The 15,873-nt window shown below is 52.0% G+C and overlaps 13 non-coding genes and 6 pseudogenes across 13 annotated transcripts; all 19 read left to right on the top strand.

The window, feature by feature from the left end:
- Nucleotides 1-556: 556 nt before the first annotated feature.
- LOC142190477 (5S ribosomal RNA) lies at nucleotides 557-665 on the top strand (annotated as a pseudogene).
- A 713-nt stretch (nucleotides 666-1,378) lies between these two features.
- On the top strand, nucleotides 1,379-1,497 carry LOC142191238 (5S ribosomal RNA). The gene has a single exon (XR_012714845.1). It is a non-coding gene; the product is annotated as a 5S ribosomal RNA (ribosomal RNA).
- A 714-nt stretch (nucleotides 1,498-2,211) lies between these two features.
- LOC142190476 (5S ribosomal RNA) lies at nucleotides 2,212-2,320 on the top strand (annotated as a pseudogene).
- Nucleotides 2,321-3,034: 714 nt separating this feature from the next.
- Nucleotides 3,035-3,151, top strand: LOC142190514 (5S ribosomal RNA; annotated as a pseudogene).
- Nucleotides 3,152-3,872: 721 nt separating this feature from the next.
- On the top strand, nucleotides 3,873-3,991 carry LOC142189994 (5S ribosomal RNA). The gene has a single exon (XR_012713935.1). It is a non-coding gene; the product is annotated as a 5S ribosomal RNA (ribosomal RNA).
- A 714-nt stretch (nucleotides 3,992-4,705) lies between these two features.
- LOC142190190 (5S ribosomal RNA) lies at nucleotides 4,706-4,824 on the top strand. The gene has a single exon (XR_012714118.1). It is a non-coding gene; the product is annotated as a 5S ribosomal RNA (ribosomal RNA).
- Nucleotides 4,825-5,538: 714 nt separating this feature from the next.
- LOC142190090 (5S ribosomal RNA) lies at nucleotides 5,539-5,657 on the top strand. The gene has a single exon (XR_012714025.1). It is a non-coding gene; the product is annotated as a 5S ribosomal RNA (ribosomal RNA).
- Nucleotides 5,658-6,371: 714 nt separating this feature from the next.
- LOC142189837 (5S ribosomal RNA) lies at nucleotides 6,372-6,490 on the top strand. The gene has a single exon (XR_012713788.1). It is a non-coding gene; the product is annotated as a 5S ribosomal RNA (ribosomal RNA).
- A 715-nt stretch (nucleotides 6,491-7,205) lies between these two features.
- Nucleotides 7,206-7,324, top strand: LOC142191237 (5S ribosomal RNA). The gene has a single exon (XR_012714844.1). It is a non-coding gene; the product is annotated as a 5S ribosomal RNA (ribosomal RNA).
- Nucleotides 7,325-8,038: 714 nt separating this feature from the next.
- Nucleotides 8,039-8,147, top strand: LOC142190473 (5S ribosomal RNA; annotated as a pseudogene).
- Nucleotides 8,148-8,860: 713 nt separating this feature from the next.
- Nucleotides 8,861-8,979, top strand: LOC142189993 (5S ribosomal RNA). Its single transcript, XR_012713934.1, has one exon. It is a non-coding gene; the product is annotated as a 5S ribosomal RNA (ribosomal RNA).
- A 714-nt stretch (nucleotides 8,980-9,693) lies between these two features.
- LOC142190189 (5S ribosomal RNA) lies at nucleotides 9,694-9,812 on the top strand. Its single transcript, XR_012714117.1, has one exon. It is a non-coding gene; the product is annotated as a 5S ribosomal RNA (ribosomal RNA).
- Nucleotides 9,813-10,526: 714 nt separating this feature from the next.
- On the top strand, nucleotides 10,527-10,645 carry LOC142190089 (5S ribosomal RNA). Its single transcript, XR_012714024.1, has one exon. It is a non-coding gene; the product is annotated as a 5S ribosomal RNA (ribosomal RNA).
- A 714-nt stretch (nucleotides 10,646-11,359) lies between these two features.
- LOC142189835 (5S ribosomal RNA) lies at nucleotides 11,360-11,478 on the top strand. Its single transcript, XR_012713786.1, has one exon. It is a non-coding gene; the product is annotated as a 5S ribosomal RNA (ribosomal RNA).
- Nucleotides 11,479-12,193: 715 nt separating this feature from the next.
- On the top strand, nucleotides 12,194-12,312 carry LOC142191236 (5S ribosomal RNA). The gene has a single exon (XR_012714843.1). It is a non-coding gene; the product is annotated as a 5S ribosomal RNA (ribosomal RNA).
- Nucleotides 12,313-13,026: 714 nt separating this feature from the next.
- LOC142190472 (5S ribosomal RNA) lies at nucleotides 13,027-13,135 on the top strand (annotated as a pseudogene).
- Nucleotides 13,136-13,848: 713 nt separating this feature from the next.
- Nucleotides 13,849-13,967, top strand: LOC142191234 (5S ribosomal RNA). The gene has a single exon (XR_012714841.1). It is a non-coding gene; the product is annotated as a 5S ribosomal RNA (ribosomal RNA).
- A 714-nt stretch (nucleotides 13,968-14,681) lies between these two features.
- LOC142190216 (5S ribosomal RNA) lies at nucleotides 14,682-14,820 on the top strand (annotated as a pseudogene).
- Nucleotides 14,821-15,534: 714 nt separating this feature from the next.
- On the top strand, nucleotides 15,535-15,653 carry LOC142190088 (5S ribosomal RNA). Its single transcript, XR_012714023.1, has one exon. It is a non-coding gene; the product is annotated as a 5S ribosomal RNA (ribosomal RNA).
- Nucleotides 15,654-15,873: the final 220 nt, after the last annotated feature.

The following is a 15,873-nucleotide window of genomic DNA, read 5'->3' as shown; positions in this document are numbered from 1 at the left end:
TCTTAGCAGCCGCAGCGGGCGTGGTGGCCACCAGCGTTGTGGCTTTTTACTTTTAATAATAGCAGGCTTCATTTCCATAGTATCTGGGCCTCCCGCCGGGCTGGAAGCCATAGCTAGTAACCTGCAGACCAATTTACAGGGCAACACAGGCTGAACATCTTTGCAGACAACGCGCCCTAATAAAAGAGAAGCTGACTGAAAAGCAGCTTCGCTTCCAGGCACGGGCAACCATCTCAACTTCTTCCTTAGCCGACTCCTGGACAATGGGCTCTGGTCCAGCTTGCTCTTTCTTTCACCCCCGGGATGGTTTCTTAGCCCTGCGCAGACCTTGCGCCCAGCCCTTTTGAAAGAGGGCGGCTGCGGCCTGTGACTGGTTGCTGAACAACACCTGTGGGTATAAGGGCCGCCCCCAGCTCTTGCACTGCTCCTGTTGGAGTATGAAGTTCCCTTAAGAGAAGGCAAAAAGTGAAGAAAAAGGTCTAGCGTGAAGTAGTGCAAAGAGCTGCCAGCAGCCAGGCTGCAAAGTAGAAGAGGAGTAAGTGAGAAGTTTGTCTCCGCCTACGGCCACACCACCCTGAACACGTCTGATCTCGGAAGCTAAGCAGGGTCGGGCCTGGTTAGTACTTGGATGGGAGACCGCCTGGGAATACCAGGTGCTGTAGGCTTTTGCTTTTCCTCACTTCCACCAGCAGGGGTCACTCTCCTCTATGCCATTTTTACATTCACTTTTTACACTGCACACTTGCTTCTTTTACATTCGCTTTCTCTCTTGCACTCTTTAGGCCTTGCAAAATCCTAGTATTCTCAGTCTTACCGCTATCACTCTTAGCAGCCGCAGCGGGCGTGGTGGCCACCAGCGTTGTGGCTTTTTACTTTTAATAATAGCAGGCTTCATTTCCATAGTATCTGGGCCTCCCGCCGGGCTGGAAGCCATAGCTAGTAACCTGCAGACCAATTTACAGGGCAACACAGGCTGAACATCTTTGCAGACAACGCGCCCTAAGAAAAGAGAAGCTGACTGAAAAGCAGCTTCGCTTCCAGGCACGGGCAACCATCTCAACTTCTTCCTTAGCCGACTCCTGGACAATGGGCTCTGGTCCAGCTTGCTCTTTCTTTCACCCCCAGGATGGTTTCTTAGCCCTGCGCAGACCTTGCGCCCAGCCCTTTTGAAAGAGGGCGGCTGCGGCCTGTGACTGGTTGCTGAACAACACCTGTGGGTATAAGGGCCGCCCCAGCTCTTGCACTGCTCCTGTTGGAGTATGAAGTTCCCTTAAGAGAAGGCAAAAAGTGAAGAAAAAGGTCTAGCGTGAAGTAGTGCAAAGGGCTGCCAGCAGCCAGGCTGCAAAGTAGAAGAGGAGTAAGTGAGAAGCCTGTCTCTGCCTACGGCCACACCACCCTGAACACGCCCGATCTCGTCTGATCTCGGAAGCTAAGCAGGGTCGGGCCTGGTTAGTACTTGGATGGGAGACCGCCTGGGAATACCAGGTGCTGTAGGCTTTTGCTTTTCCTCACTTCCACCAGCAGGGGTCACTCTCCTCTATGCCATTTTTACATTCACTTTTTACACTGCACACTTGCTTCTTTTACATTCGCTTTCTCTCTTGCACTCTTTAGGCCTTGCAAAATCCTAGTATTCTCAGTCTTACCGCTATCACTCTTAGCAGCCACAGCGGGCGTGGTGGCCACCAGCGTTGTGGCTTTTTACTTTTAATAATAGCAGGCTTCATTTCCATAGTATCTGGGCCTCCCGCCGGGCTGGAAGCCATAGCTAGTAACCTGCAGACCAATTTACAGGGCAACACAGGCTGAACATCTTTGCAGACAACGCGCCCTAAGAAAAGAGAAGCTGACTGAAAAGCAGCTTCGCTTCCAGGCACGGGCAACCATCTCAACTTCTTCCTTAGCCGACTCCTGGACAATGGGCTCTGGTCCAGCTTGCTCTTTCTTTCACCCCCGGGATGGTTTCTTAGCCCTGCGCAGACCTTGCGCCCAGCCCTTTTGAAAGAGGGCGGCTGCGGCCTGTGACTGGTTGCTGAACAACACCTGTGGGTATAAGGGCCGCCCCCAGCTCTTGCACTGCTCCTGTTGGAGTATGAAGTTCCCTTAAGAGAAGGCAAAAAGTGAAGAAAAAGGTCTAGCGTGAAGTAGTGCAAAGAGCTGCCAGCAGCCAGGCTGCAAAGTAGAAGAGGAGTAAGTGAGAAGTTTGTCTCCGCCTACGGCCACACCACCCTGAACACGTCTGATCTCGGAAGCTAAGCAGGGTCGGGCCTGGTTAGTACTTGGATGGGAGACCGCCTGGGAATACCAGGTGCTGTAGGCTTTTGCTTTTCCTCACTTCCACCAGCAGGGGTCACTCTCCTCTATGCCATTTTTACATTCACTTTTTACACTGCACACTTGCTTCTTTTACATTCGCTTTCTCTCTTGCACTCTTTAGGCCTTGCAAAATCCTAGTATTCTCAGTCTTACCGCTATCACTCTTAGCAGCCGCAGCGGGCGTGGTGGCCACCAGCGTTGTGGCTTTTTACTTTTAATAATAGCAGTCTTCATTTCCATAGTATCTGGGCCTCCCGCCGGGCTGGAAGCCATAGCTAGTAACCTGCAGACCAATTTACAGGGCAACACAGGCTGAACATCTTTGCAGACAACGTGCCCTAAGAAAAGAGAAGCTGACTGAAAAGCAGCTTCGCTTCCAGGCACGGGCAACCATCTCAACTTCTTCCTTAGCCGACTCCTGGACAATGGGCTCTGGTCCAGCTTGCTCTTTCTTTCACCCCCGGGATGGTTTCTTAGCCCTGCGCAGACCTTGCGCCCAGCCCTTTTGAAAGAGGGCGGCTGCGGCCTGTGACTGGTTGCTGAACAACACCTGTGGGTATAAGGGCCGCCCCCAGCTCTTGCACTGCTCCTGTTGGAGTATGAAGTTCCCTTAAGAGAAGGCAAAAAGTGAAGAAAAAGGTCTAGCGTGAAGTAGTGCAAAGAGCTGCCAGCAGCCAGGCTGCAAAGTAGAAGAGGAGTAAGTGAGAAGCCTGTCTCTGCCTACGGCCACACCACCCTGAACACGCCCGATCTCGTCTGATCTCGGAAGCTAAGCAGGGTGGGGCCTGGTTAGTGCTTGGATGGGAGACCGCCTGGGAATACCAGGTGCTTTTCCTTTTCCTTTTGCTTTTCCTCACTTCCACCAGCAGGGGTCACTCTCCTCTATGCCATTTTTACATTCACTTTTTACACTGCACACTTGCTTCTTTTACATTCGCTTTCTCTCTTGCACTCTTTAGGCCTTGCAAAATCCTAGTATTCTCAGTCTTACCGCTATCACTCTTAGCAGCCGCAGCGGGCGTGGTGGCCACCAGCGTTGTGGCTTTTTACTTTTAATAATAGCAGGCTTCATTTCCATAGTATCTGGGCCTCCCGCCGGGCTGGAAGCCATAGCTAGTAACCTGCAGACCAATTTACAGGGCAACACAGGCTGAACATCTTTGCAGACAACGTGCCCTAAGAAAAGAGAAGCTGACTGAAAAGCAGCTTCGCTTCCAGGCACGGGCAACCATCTCAACTTCTTCCTTAGCCGACTCCTGGACAATGGGCTCTGGTCCAGCTTGCTCTTTCTTTCACCCCCGGGATGGTTTCTTAGCCGTGCTCAGACCTTGCGCCCAGCCCTTTTGAAAGAGGGCGGCTGCGGCCTGTGACTGGTTGCTGAACAACACCTGTGGGTATAAGGGCCGCCCCCAGCTCTTGCACTGCTCCTGTTGGAGTATGAAGTTCCCTTAAGAGAAGGCAAAAAGTGAAGAAAAAGGTCTAGCGTGAAGTAGTGCAAAGAGCTGCCAGCAGCCAGGCTGCAAAGTAGAAGAGGAGTAAGTGAGAAGTTTGTCTCCGCCTACGGCCACACCACCCTGAACACGCCCGATCTCGTCTGATCTCGGAAACTAAGCAGGGTCGGGCCTGGTTAGTACTTGGATGGGAGACCGCCTGGGAATACCAGGTGCTGTAGGCTTTTGCTTTTCCTCACTTCCACCAGCAGGGGTCACTCTCCTCTATGCCATTTTTACATTCACTTTTTACACTGCACACTTGCTTCTTTTACATTCGCTTTCTCTCTTGCACTCTTTAGGCCTTGCAAAATCCTAGTATTCTCAGTCTTACCGCTATCACTCTTAGCAGCCGCAGCGGGCGTGGTGGCCACCAGCGTTGTGGCTTTTTACTTTTAATAATAGCAGGCTTCATTTCCATAGTATCTGGGCCTCCCGCCGGGCTGGAAGCCATAGCTAGTAACCTGCAGACCAATTTACAGGGCAACACAGGCTGAACATCTTTGCAGACAACGCGCCCTAAGAAAAGAGAAGCTGACTGAAAAGCAGCTTCGCTTCCAGGCACGGGCAACCATCTCAACTTCTTCCTTAGCCGACTACTGGACAATGGGCTCTGGTCCAGCTTGCTCTTTCTTTCACCCCCGGGATGGTTTCTTAGCCCTGCGCAGACCTTGCGCCCAGCCCTTTTGAAAGAGGGCGGCTGCGGCCTGTGACTGGTTGCTGAACAACACCTGTGGGTATAAGGGCCGCCCCCAGCTCTTGCACTGCTCCTGTTGGAGTATGAAGTTCCCTTAAGAGAAGGCAAAAAGTGAAGAAAAAGGTCTAGCGTGAAGTAGTGCAAAGAGCTGCCAGCAGCCAGGCTGCAAAGTAGAAGAGGAGTAAGTGAGAAGTCTGTCTCTGCCTACGGCCACACCACCCTGAACACGCCCAATCTCGTCTGATCTCGGAAGCTAAGCAGGGTCGGGCCTGGTTAGTACTTGGATGGGAGACCGCCTGGGAATACCAGGTGCTGTAGACTTTTGCTTTTCCTCACTTCCACCAGCAGGGGTCACTCTCCTCTATGCCATTTTTACATTCACTTTTTACACTGCACACTTGCTTCTTTTACATTCGCTTTCTCTCTTGCACTCTTTAGGCCTTGCAAAATCCTAGTATTCTCAGTCTTACCGCTATCACTCTTAGCAGCCGCAGCGGGCGTGGTGGCCACCAGCGTTGTGGCTTTTTACTTTTAATAATAGCAGGCTTCATTTCCATAGTATCTGGGCCTCCCGCCGGGCTGGAAGCCATAGCTAGTAACCTGCAGACCAATTTACAGGGCAACACAGGCTGAACATCTTTGCAGACAACGCGCCCTAAGAAAAGAGAAGCTGACTGAAAAGCAGCTTCGCTTCCAGGCACGGGCAACCATCTCAACTTCTTCCTTAGCCGACTCCTGGACAATGGGCTCTGGTCCAGCTTGCTCTTTCTTTCACCCCCGGGATGGTTTCTTAGCCCTGCGCAGACCTTGCGCCCAGCCCTTTTGAAAGAGGGCGGCTGCGGCCTGTGACTGGTTGCTGAACAACACCTGTGGGTATAAGGGCCGCCCCCAGCTCTTGCACTGCTCCTGTTGGAGTATGAAGTTCCCTTAAGAGAAGGCAAAAAGTGAAGAAAAAGGTCTAGCGTGAAGTAGTGCAAAGAGCTGCCAGCAGCCAGGCTGCAAAGTAGAAGAGGAGTAAGTGAGAAGCCTGTCTCTGCCTACGGCCACACCACCCTGAACACGCCCAATCTCGTCTGATCTCGGAAGCTAAGCAGGGTCGGGCCTGGTTAGTACTTGGATGGGAGACCGCCTGGGAATACCAGGTGCTGTAGGCTTTTGCTTTTCCTCACTTCCACCAGCAGGGGTCACTCTCCTCTATGCCATTTTTACATTCACTTTTTACACTGCACACTTGCTTCTTTTACATTCGCTTTCTCTCTTGCACTCTTTAGGCCTTGCAAAATCCTAGTATTCTCAGTCTTACCGCTATCACTCTTAGCAGCCGCAGCGGGCGTGGTGGCCACCAGCGTTGTGGCTTTTTTCTTTTAATAATAGCAGGCTTCATTTCCATAGTATCTGGGCCTCCCGCCGGGCTGGAAGCCATAGCTAGTAACCTGCAGACCAATTTACAGGGCAACACAGGCTGAACATCTTTGCAGACAACGCGCCCTAAGAAAAGAGAAGCTGACTGAAAAGCAGCTTCGCTTCCAGGCACGGGCAACCATCTCAACTTCTTCCTTAGCCGACTACTGGACAATGGGCTCTGGTCCAGCTTGCTCTTTCTTTCACCCCCGGGATGGTTTCTTAGCCCTGCGCAGACCTTGCGCCCAGCCCTTTTGAAAGAGGGCGGCTGCGGCCTGTGACTGGTTGCTGAACAACACCTGTGGGTATAAGGGCCGCCCCCAGCTCTTGCACTGCTCCTGTTGGAGTATGAAGTTCCCTTAAGAGAAGGCAAAAAGTGAAGAAAAAGGTCTAGCGTGAAGTAGTGCAAAGGGCTGCCAGCAGCCAGGCTGCAAAGTAGAAGAGGAGTAAGTGAGAAACCTGTCTCTGCCTACGGCCACACCACCCTGAACACGCCCGAACTCGTCTGATCTCGGAAGCTAAGCAGGGTCGGGCCTGGTTAGTACTTGGATGGGAGACCGCCTGGGAATACCAGGTGCTGTAGGCTTTTGCTTTTCCTCACTTCCACCAGCAGGGGTCACTCTCCTCTATGCCATTTTTACATTCACTTTTTACACTGCACACTTGCTTCTTTTACATTCGCTTTCTCTCTTGCACTCTTTAGGCCTTGCAAAATCCTAGTATTCTCAGTCTTACCGCTATCACTCTTAGCAGCCGCAGCGGGCGTGGTGGCCACCAGCGTTGTGGCTTTTTTCTTTTAATAATAGCAGGCTTCATTTCCATAGTATCTGGGCCTCCCGCCGGGCTGGAAGCCATAGCTAGTAACCTGCAGACCAATTTACAGGGCAACACAGGCTGAACATCTTTGCAGACAACGCGCCCTAAGAAAAGAGAAGCTGACTGAAAAGCAGCTTCGCTTCCAGGCACGGGCAACCATCTCAACTTCTTCCTTAGCCGACTACTGGACAATGGGCTCTGGTCCAGCTTGCTCTTTCTTTCACCCCCAGGATGGTTTCTTAGCCCTGCGCAGACCTTGCGCCCAGCCCTTTTGAAAGAGGGCGGCTGCGGCCTGTGACTGGTTGCTGAACAACACCTGTGGGTATAAGGGCCGCCCCCCAGCTCTTGCACTGCTCCTGTTGGAGTATGAAGTTCCCTTAAGAGAAGGTAAAAAGTGAAGAAGAAGGTCTAGCGTGAAGTAGTGCAAAGAGCTGCCAGCAGCCAGGCTGCAAAGTAGAAGAGGAGTAAGTGAGAAGCCAGTCTCTGCCTACGGCCACACCACCCTGAACACGCCCGATCTCGTCTGATCTCGGAAGCTAAGCAGGGTCGGGCCTGGTTAGTACTTGGATGGGAGACCGCCTGGGAATACCAGGTGCTGTAGGCTTTTGCTTTTCCTCACTTCCACCAGCAGGGGTCACTCTCCTCTATGCCATTTTTACATTCACTTTTTACACTGCACACTTGCTTCTTTTACATTCGCTTTCTCTCTTGCACTCTTTAGGCCTTGCAAAATCCTAGTATTCTCAGTCTTACCGCTATCACTCTTAGCAGCCGCAGCGGGCGTGGTGGCCACCAGCGTTGTGGCTTTTTACTTTTAATAATAGCAGGCTTCATTTCCATAGTATCTGGGCCTCCCGCCGGGCTGGAAGCCATAGCTAGTAACCTGCAGACCAATTTACAGGGCAACACAGGCTGAACATCTTTGCAGACAACGCGCCCTAAGAAAAGAGAAGCTGACTGAAAAGCAGCTTCGCTTCCAGGCACGGGCAACCATCTCAACTTCTTCCTTAGCCGACTCCTGGACAATGGGCTCTGGTCCAGCTTGCTCTTTCTTTCACCCCCGGGATGGTTTCTTAGCCCTGCGCAGACCTTGCGCCCAGCCCTTTTGAAAGAGGGCGGCTGCGGCCTGTGACTGGTTGCTGAACAACACCTGTGGGTATAAGGGCCGCCCCCAGCTCTTGCACTGCTCCTGTTGGAGTATGAAGTTCCCTTAAGAGAAGGCAAAAAGTGAAGAAAAAGGTCTAGCGTGAAGTAGTGCAAAGAGCTGCCAGCAGCCAGGCTGCAAAGTAGAAGAGGAGTAAGTGAGAAGTTTGTCTCCGCCTACGGCCACACCACCCTGAACACGTCTGATCTCGGAAGCTAAGCAGGGTCGGGCCTGGTTAGTACTTGGATGGGAGACCGCCTGGGAATACCAGGTGCTGTAGGCTTTTGCTTTTCCTCACTTCCACCAGCAGGGGTCACTCTCCTCTATGCCATTTTTACATTCACTTTTTACACTGCACACTTGCTTCTTTTACATTCGCTTTCTCTCTTGCACTCTTTAGGCCTTGCAAAATCCTAGTATTCTCAGTCTTACCGCTATCACTCTTAGCAGCCGCAGCGGGCGTGGTGGCCACCAGCGTTGTGGCTTTTTACTTTTAATAATAGCAGGCTTCATTTCCATAGTATCTGGGCCTCCCGCCGGGCTGGAAGCCATAGCTAGTAACCTGCAGACCAATTTACAGGGCAACACAGGCTGAACATCTTTGCAGACAACGTGCCCTAAGAAAAGAGAAGCTGACTGAAAAGCAGCTTCGCTTCCAGGCACGGGCAACCATCTCAACTTCTTCCTTAGCCGACTCCTGGACAATGGGCTCTGGTCCAGCTTGCTCTTTCTTTCACCCCCGGGATGGTTTCTTAGCCCTGCGCAGACCTTGCGCCCAGCCCTTTTGAAAGAGGGCGGCTGCGGCCTGTGACTGGTTGCTGAACAACACCTGTGGGTATAAGGGCCGCCCCAGCTCTTGCACTGCTCCTGTTGGAGTATGAAGTTCCCTTAAGAGAAGGCAAAAAGTGAACAAAAAGGTCTAGCGTGAAGTAGTGCAAAGAGCTGCCAGCAGCCAGGCTGCAAAGTAGAAGAGGAGTAAGTGAGAAGTTTGTCTCCGCCTACGGCCACACCACCCTGAACACGCCCGATCTCGTCTGATCTCGGAAACTAAGCAGGGTCGGGCCTGGTTAGTACTTGGATGGGAGACCGCCTGGGAATACCAGGTGCTGTAGGCTTTTGCTTTTCCTCACTTCCACCAGCAGGGGTCACTCTCCTCTATGCCATTTTTACATTCACTTTTTACACTGCACACTTGCTTCTTTTACATTCGCTTTCTCTCTTGCACTCTTTAGGCCTTGCAAAATCCTAGTATTCTCAGTCTTACCGCTATCACTCTTAGCAGCCGCAGCGGGCGTGGTGGCCACCAGCGTTGTGGCTTTTTACTTTTAATAATAGCAGGCTTCATTTCCATAGTATCTGGGCCTCCCGCCGGGCTGGAAGCCATAGCTAGTAACCTGCAGACCAATTTACAGGGCAACACAGGCTGAACATCTTTGCAGACAACGCGCCCTAAGAAAAGAGAAGCTGACTGAAAAGCAGCTTCGCTTCCAGGCACGGGCAACCATCTCAACTTCTTCCTTAGCCGACTACTGGACAATGGGCTCTGGTCCAGCTTGCTCTTTCTTTCACCCCCGGGATGGTTTCTTAGCCCTGCGCAGACCTTGCGCCCAGCCCTTTTGAAAGAGGGCGGCTGCGGCCTGTGACTGGTTGCTGAACAACACCTGTGGGTATAAGGGCCGCCCCCAGCTCTTGCACTGCTCCTGTTGGAGTATGAAGTTCCCTTAAGAGAAGGCAAAAAGTGAAGAAAAAGGTCTAGCGTGAAGTAGTGCAAAGAGCTGCCAGCAGCCAGGCTGCAAAGTAGAAGAGGAGTAAGTGAGAAGTCTGTCTCTGCCTACGGCCACACCACCCTGAACACGCCCAATCTCGTCTGATCTCGGAAGCTAAGCAGGGTCGGGCCTGGTTAGTACTTGGATGGGAGACCGCCTGGGAATACCAGGTGCTGTAGACTTTTGCTTTTCCTCACTTCCACCAGCAGGGGTCACTCTCCTCTATGCCATTTTTACATTCACTTTTTACACTGCACACTTGCTTCTTTTACATTCGCTTTCTCTCTTGCACTCTTTAGGCCTTGCAAAATCCTAGTATTCTCAGTCTTACCGCTATCACTCTTAGCAGCCGCAGCGGGCGTGGTGGCCACCAGCGTTGTGGCTTTTTACTTTTAATAATAGCAGGCTTCATTTCCATAGTATCTGGGCCTCCCGCCGGGCTGGAAGCCATAGCTAGTAACCTGCAGACCAATTTACAGGGCAACACAGGCTGAACATCTTTGCAGACAACGCGCCCTAAGAAAAGAGAAGCTGACTGAAAAGCAGCTTCGCTTCCAGGCACGGGCAACCATCTCAACTTCTTCCTTAGCCGACTCCTGGACAATGGGCTCTGGTCCAGCTTGCTCTTTCTTTCACCCCCGGGATGGTTTCTTAGCCCTGCGCAGACCTTGCGCCCAGCCCTTTTGAAAGAGGGCGGCTGCGGCCTGTGACTGGTTGCTGAACAACACCTGTGGGTATAAGGGCCGCCCCCAGCTCTTGCACTGCTCCTGTTGGAGTATGAAGTTCCCTTAAGAGAAGGCAAAAAGTGAAGAAAAAGGTCTAGCGTGAAGTAGTGCAAAGAGCTGCCAGCAGCCAGGCTGCAAAGTAGAAGAGGAGTAAGTGAGAAGCCTGTCTCTGCCTACGGCCACACCACCCTGAACACGCCCAATCTCGTCTGATCTCGGAAGCTAAGCAGGGTCGGGCCTGGTTAGTACTTGGATGGGAGACCGCCTGGGAATACCAGGTGCTGTAGGCTTTTGCTTTTCCTCACTTCCACCAGCAGGGGTCACTCTCCTCTATGCCATTTTTACATTCACTTTTTACACTGCACACTTGCTTCTTTTACATTCGCTTTCTCTCTTGCACTCTTTAGGCCTTGCAAAATCCTAGTATTCTCAGTCTTACCGCTATCACTCTTAGCAGCCGCAGCGGGCGTGGTGGCCACCAGCGTTGTGGCTTTTTTCTTTTAATAATAGCAGGCTTCATTTCCATAGTATCTGGGCCTCCCGCCGGGCTGGAAGCCATAGCTAGTAACCTGCAGACCAATTTACAGGGCAACACAGGCTGAACATCTTTGCAGACAACGCGCCCTAAGAAAAGAGAAGCTGACTGAAAAGCAGCTTCGCTTCCAGGCACGGGCAACCATCTCAACTTCTTCCTTAGCCGACTACTGGACAATGGGCTCTGGTCCAGCTTGCTCTTTCTTTCACCCCCGGGATGGTTTCTTAGCCCTGCGCAGACCTTGCGCCCAGCCCTTTTGAAAGAGGGCGGCTGCGGCCTGTGACTGGTTGCTGAACAACACCTGTGGGTATAAGGGCCGCCCCCAGCTCTTGCACTGCTCCTGTTGGAGTATGAAGTTCCCTTAAGAGAAGGCAAAAAGTGAAGAAAAAGGTCTAGCGTGAAGTAGTGCAAAGGGCTGCCAGCAGCCAGGCTGCAAAGTAGAAGAGGAGTAAGTGAGAAACCTGTCTCTGCCTACGGCCACACCACCCTGAACACGCCCGAACTCGTCTGATCTCGGAAGCTAAGCAGGGTCGGGCCTGGTTAGTACTTGGATGGGAGACCGCCTGGGAATACCAGGTGCTGTAGGCTTTTGCTTTTCCTCACTTCCACCAGCAGGGGTCACTCTCCTCTATGCCATTTTTACATTCACTTTTTACACTGCACACTTGCTTCTTTTACATTCGCTTTCTCTCTTGCACTCTTTAGGCCTTGCAAAATCCTAGTATTCTCAGTCTTACCGCTATCACTCTTAGCAGCCGCAGCGGGCGTGGTGGCCACCAGCGTTGTGGCTTTTTTCTTTTAATAATAGCAGGCTTCATTTCCATAGTATCTGGGCCTCCCGCCGGGCTGGAAGCCATAGCTAGTAACCTGCAGACCAATTTACAGGGCAACACAGGCTGAACATCTTTGCAGACAACGCGCCCTAAGAAAAGAGAAGCTGACTGAAAAGCAGCTTCGCTTCCAGGCACGGGCAACCATCTCAACTTCTTCCTTAGCCGACTACTGGACAATGGGCTCTGGTCCAGCTTGCTCTTTCTTTCACCCCCAGGATGGTTTCTTAGCCCTGCGCAGACCTTGCGCCCAGCCCTTTTGAAAGAGGGCGGCTGCGGCCTGTGACTGGTTGCTGAACAACACCTGTGGGTATAAGGGCCGCCCCCCAGCTCTTGCACTGCTCCTGTTGGAGTATGAAGTTCCCTTAAGAGAAGGTAAAAAGTGAAGAAGAAGGTCTAGCGTGAAGTAGTGCAAAGAGCTGCCAGCAGCCAGGCTGCAAAGTAGAAGAGGAGTAAGTGAGAAGCCAGTCTCTGCCTACGGCCACACCACCCTGAACACGCCCGATCTCGTCTGATCTCGGAAGCTAAGCAGGGTCGGGCCTGGTTAGTACTTGGATGGGAGACCGCCTGGGAATACCAGGTGCTGTAGGCTTTTGCTTTTCCTCACTTCCACCAGCAGGGGTCACTCTCCTCTATGCCATTTTTACATTCACTTTTTACACTGCACACTTGCTTCTTTTACATTCGCTTTCTCTCTTGCACTCTTTAGGCCTTGCAAAATCCTAGTATTCTCAGTCTTACCGCTATCACTCTTAGCAGCCGCAGCGGGCGTGGTGGCCACCAGCGTTGTGGCTTTTTACTTTTAATAATAGCAGGCTTCATTTCCATAGTATCTGGGCCTCCCGCCGGGCTGGAAGCCATAGCTAGTAACCTGCAGACCAATTTACAGGGCAACACAGGCTGAACATCTTTGCAGACAACGCGCCCTAAGAAAAGAGAAGCTGACTGAAAAGCAGCTTCGCTTCCAGGCACGGGCAACCATCTCAACTTCTTCCTTAGCCGACTCCTGGACAATGGGCTCTGGTCCAGCTTGCTCTTTCTTTCACCCCCGGGATGGTTTCTTAGCCCTGCGCAGACCTTGCGCCCAGCCCTTTTGAAAGAGGGCGGCTGCGGCCTGTGACTGGTTGCTGAACAACACCTGTGGGTATAAGGGCCGCCCCCAGCTCTTGCACTGCTCCTGTTGGAGTATGAAGTTCCCTTAAGAGAAGGCAAAAAGTGAAGAAAAAGGTCTAGCGTGAAGTAGTGCAAAGAGCTGCCAGCAGCCAGGCTGCAAAGTAGAAGAGGAGTAAGTGAGAAGTTTGTCTCCGCCTACGGCCACACCACCCTGAACACGTCTGATCTCGGAAGCTAAGCAGGGTCGGGCCTGGTTAGTACTTGGATGGGAGACCGCCTGGGAATACCAGGTGCTGTAGGCTTTTGCTTTTCCTCACTTCCACCAGCAGGGGTCACTCTCCTCTATGCCATTTTTACATTCACTTTTTACACTGCACACTTGCTTCTTTTACATTCGCTTTCTCTCTTGCACTCTTTAGGCCTTGCAAAATCCTAGTATTCTCAGTCTTACCGCTATCACTCTTAGCAGCCGCAGCGGGCGTGGTGGCCACCAGCGTTGTGGCTTTTTACTTTTAATAATAGCAGGCTTCATTTCCATAGTATCTGGGCCTCCCGCCGGGCTGGAAGCCATAGCTAGTAACCTGCAGACCAATTTACAGGGCAACACAGGCTGAACATCTTTGCAGACAACGTGCCCTAAGAAAAGAGAAGCTGACTGAAAAGCAGCTTCGCTTCCAGGCACGGGCAACCATCTCAACTTCTTCCTTAGCCGACTCCTGGACAATGGGCTCTGGTCCAGCTTGCTCTTTCTTTCACCCCCGGGATGGTTTCTTAGCCCTGCGCAGACCTTGCGCCCAGCCCTTTTGAAAGAGGGCGGCTGCGGCCTGTGACTGGTTGCTGAACAACACCTGTGGGTATAAGGGCCGCCCCAGCTCTTGCACTGCTCCTGTTGGAGTATGAAGTTCCCTTAAGAGAAGGCAAAAAGTGAACAAAAAGGTCTAGCGTGAAGTAGTGCAAAGAGCTGCCAGCAGCCAGGCTGCAAAGTAGAAGAGGAGTAAGTGAGAAGTTTGTCTCCGCCTACGGCCACACCACCCTGAACACGCCCGATCTCGTCTGATCTCGGAAGCTAAGCAGGGTCGGGCCTGGTTAGTACTTGGATGGGAGACCGCCTGGGAATACCAGGTGCTGTAGGCTTTTGCTTTTCCTCACTTCCACCAGCAGGGGTCACTCTCCTCTATGCCATTTTTACATTCACTTTTTACACTGCACACTTGCTTCTTTTACATTCGCTTTCTCTCTTGCACTCTTTAGGCCTTGCAAAATCCTAGTATTCTCAGTCTTACCGCTATCACTCTTAGCAGCCGCAGCGGGCGTGGTGGCCACCAGCGTTGTGGCTTTTTACTTTTAATAATAGCAGGCTTCATTTCCATAGTATCTGGGCCTCCCGCCGGGCTGGAAGCCATAGCTAGTAACCTGCAGACCAATTTACAGGGCAACACAGGCTGAACATCTTTGCAGACAACGTGCCCTAAGAAAAGAGAAGCTGACTGAAAAGCAGCTTCGCTTCCAGGCACGGGCAACCATCTCAACTTCTTCCTTAGCCGACTCCTGGACAATGGGCTCTGGTCCAGCTTGCTCTTTCTTTCACCCCCGGGATGGTTTCTTAGCCCTGCGCAGACCTTGCGCCCAGCCCTTTTGAAAGAGGGCGGCTGCGGCCTGTGACTGGTTGCTGAACAACACCTGTGGGTATAAGGGCCGCCCCCAGCTCTTGCACTGCTCCTGTTGGAGTATGAAGTTCCCTTAAGAGAAGGCAAAAAGTGAAGAAAAAGGTCTAGCGTGAAGTAGTGCAAAGGGCTGCCAGCAGCCAGGCTGCAAAGTAGAAGAGGAGTAAGTGAGAAGCCTTTCTCTGCCTACGGCCACACCACCCTGAACACGCCCGATCTCGTCTGAACACGCCCGATCTCGTCTGATCTCGGAAGCTAAGCAGGGTCGGGCCTGGTTAGTACTTGGATGGGAGACCGCCTGGGAATACCAGGTGCTGTAGGCTTTTGCTTTTCCTCACTTCCACCAGCAGGGGTCACTCTCCTCTATGCCATTTTTACATTCACTTTTTACACTGCACACTTGCTTCTTTTACATTCGCTTTCTCTCTTGCACTCTTTAGGCCTTGCAAAATCCTAGTATTCTCAGTCTTACCGCTATCACTCTTAGCAGCCGCAGCGGGCGTGGTGGCCACCAGCGTTGTGGCTTTTTACTTTTAATAATAGCAGGCTTCATTTCCATAGTATCTGGGCCTCCCGCCGGGCTGGAAGCCATAGCTAGTAACCTGCAGACCAATTTACAGGGCAACACAGGCTGAACATCTTTGCAGACAACGTGCCCTAAGAAAAGAGAAGCTGACTGAAAAGCAGCTTCGCTTCCAGGCACGGGCAACCATCTCAACTTCTTTCTTAGCCGACTACTGGACAATGGGCTCTGGTCCAGCTTGCTCTTTCTTTCACCCCCGGGATGGTTTCTTAGCCCTGCGCAGACCTTGCGCCCAGCCCTTTTGAAAGAGGGCGGCTGCGGCCTGTGACTGGTTGCTGAACAACACCTGTGGGTATAAGGGCCGCCCCCAGCTCTTGCACTGCTCCTGTTGGAGTATGAAGTTCCCTTAAGAGAAGGCAAAAAGTGAAGAAAAAGGTCTAGCGTGAAGTAGTGCAAAGGGCTGCCAGCAGCCAGGCTGCAAAGTAGAAGAGGAGTAAGTGAGAAGTCTGTCTCTGCCTACGGCCACACCACCCTGAACACGCCCAATCTCGTCTGATCTCGGAAGCTAAGCAGGGTCGGGCCTGGTTAGTACTTGGATGGGAGACCGCCTGGGAATACCAGGTGCTGTAGGCTTTTGCTTTTCCTCACTTCCACCAGCAGGGGTCACTCTCCTCTATGCCATTTTTACATTCACTTTTTACACTGCACACTTGCTTCTTTTACATTCACTTTCTCTCTTGCACTCTTTAGGCCTTGCAAAATCCTAGTATTCTCAGTCTTACCGCTATCACTCTTAGCAGCCGCAGCGGGCGTGGTGGCCACCAGCGTTGTGGCTTTTTTCTTTTAATAATAG

Source organism: Leptodactylus fuscus, chromosome 1, assembly GCF_031893055.1.
Source record: "Leptodactylus fuscus isolate aLepFus1 chromosome 1, aLepFus1.hap2, whole genome shotgun sequence".
Taxonomy (NCBI): domain Eukaryota; kingdom Metazoa; phylum Chordata; class Amphibia; order Anura; family Leptodactylidae; genus Leptodactylus; species Leptodactylus fuscus.
The sequence above is the reverse complement of the archived record's forward strand: the minus strand, read 5'-3'. Positions and strand labels throughout refer to the sequence as shown.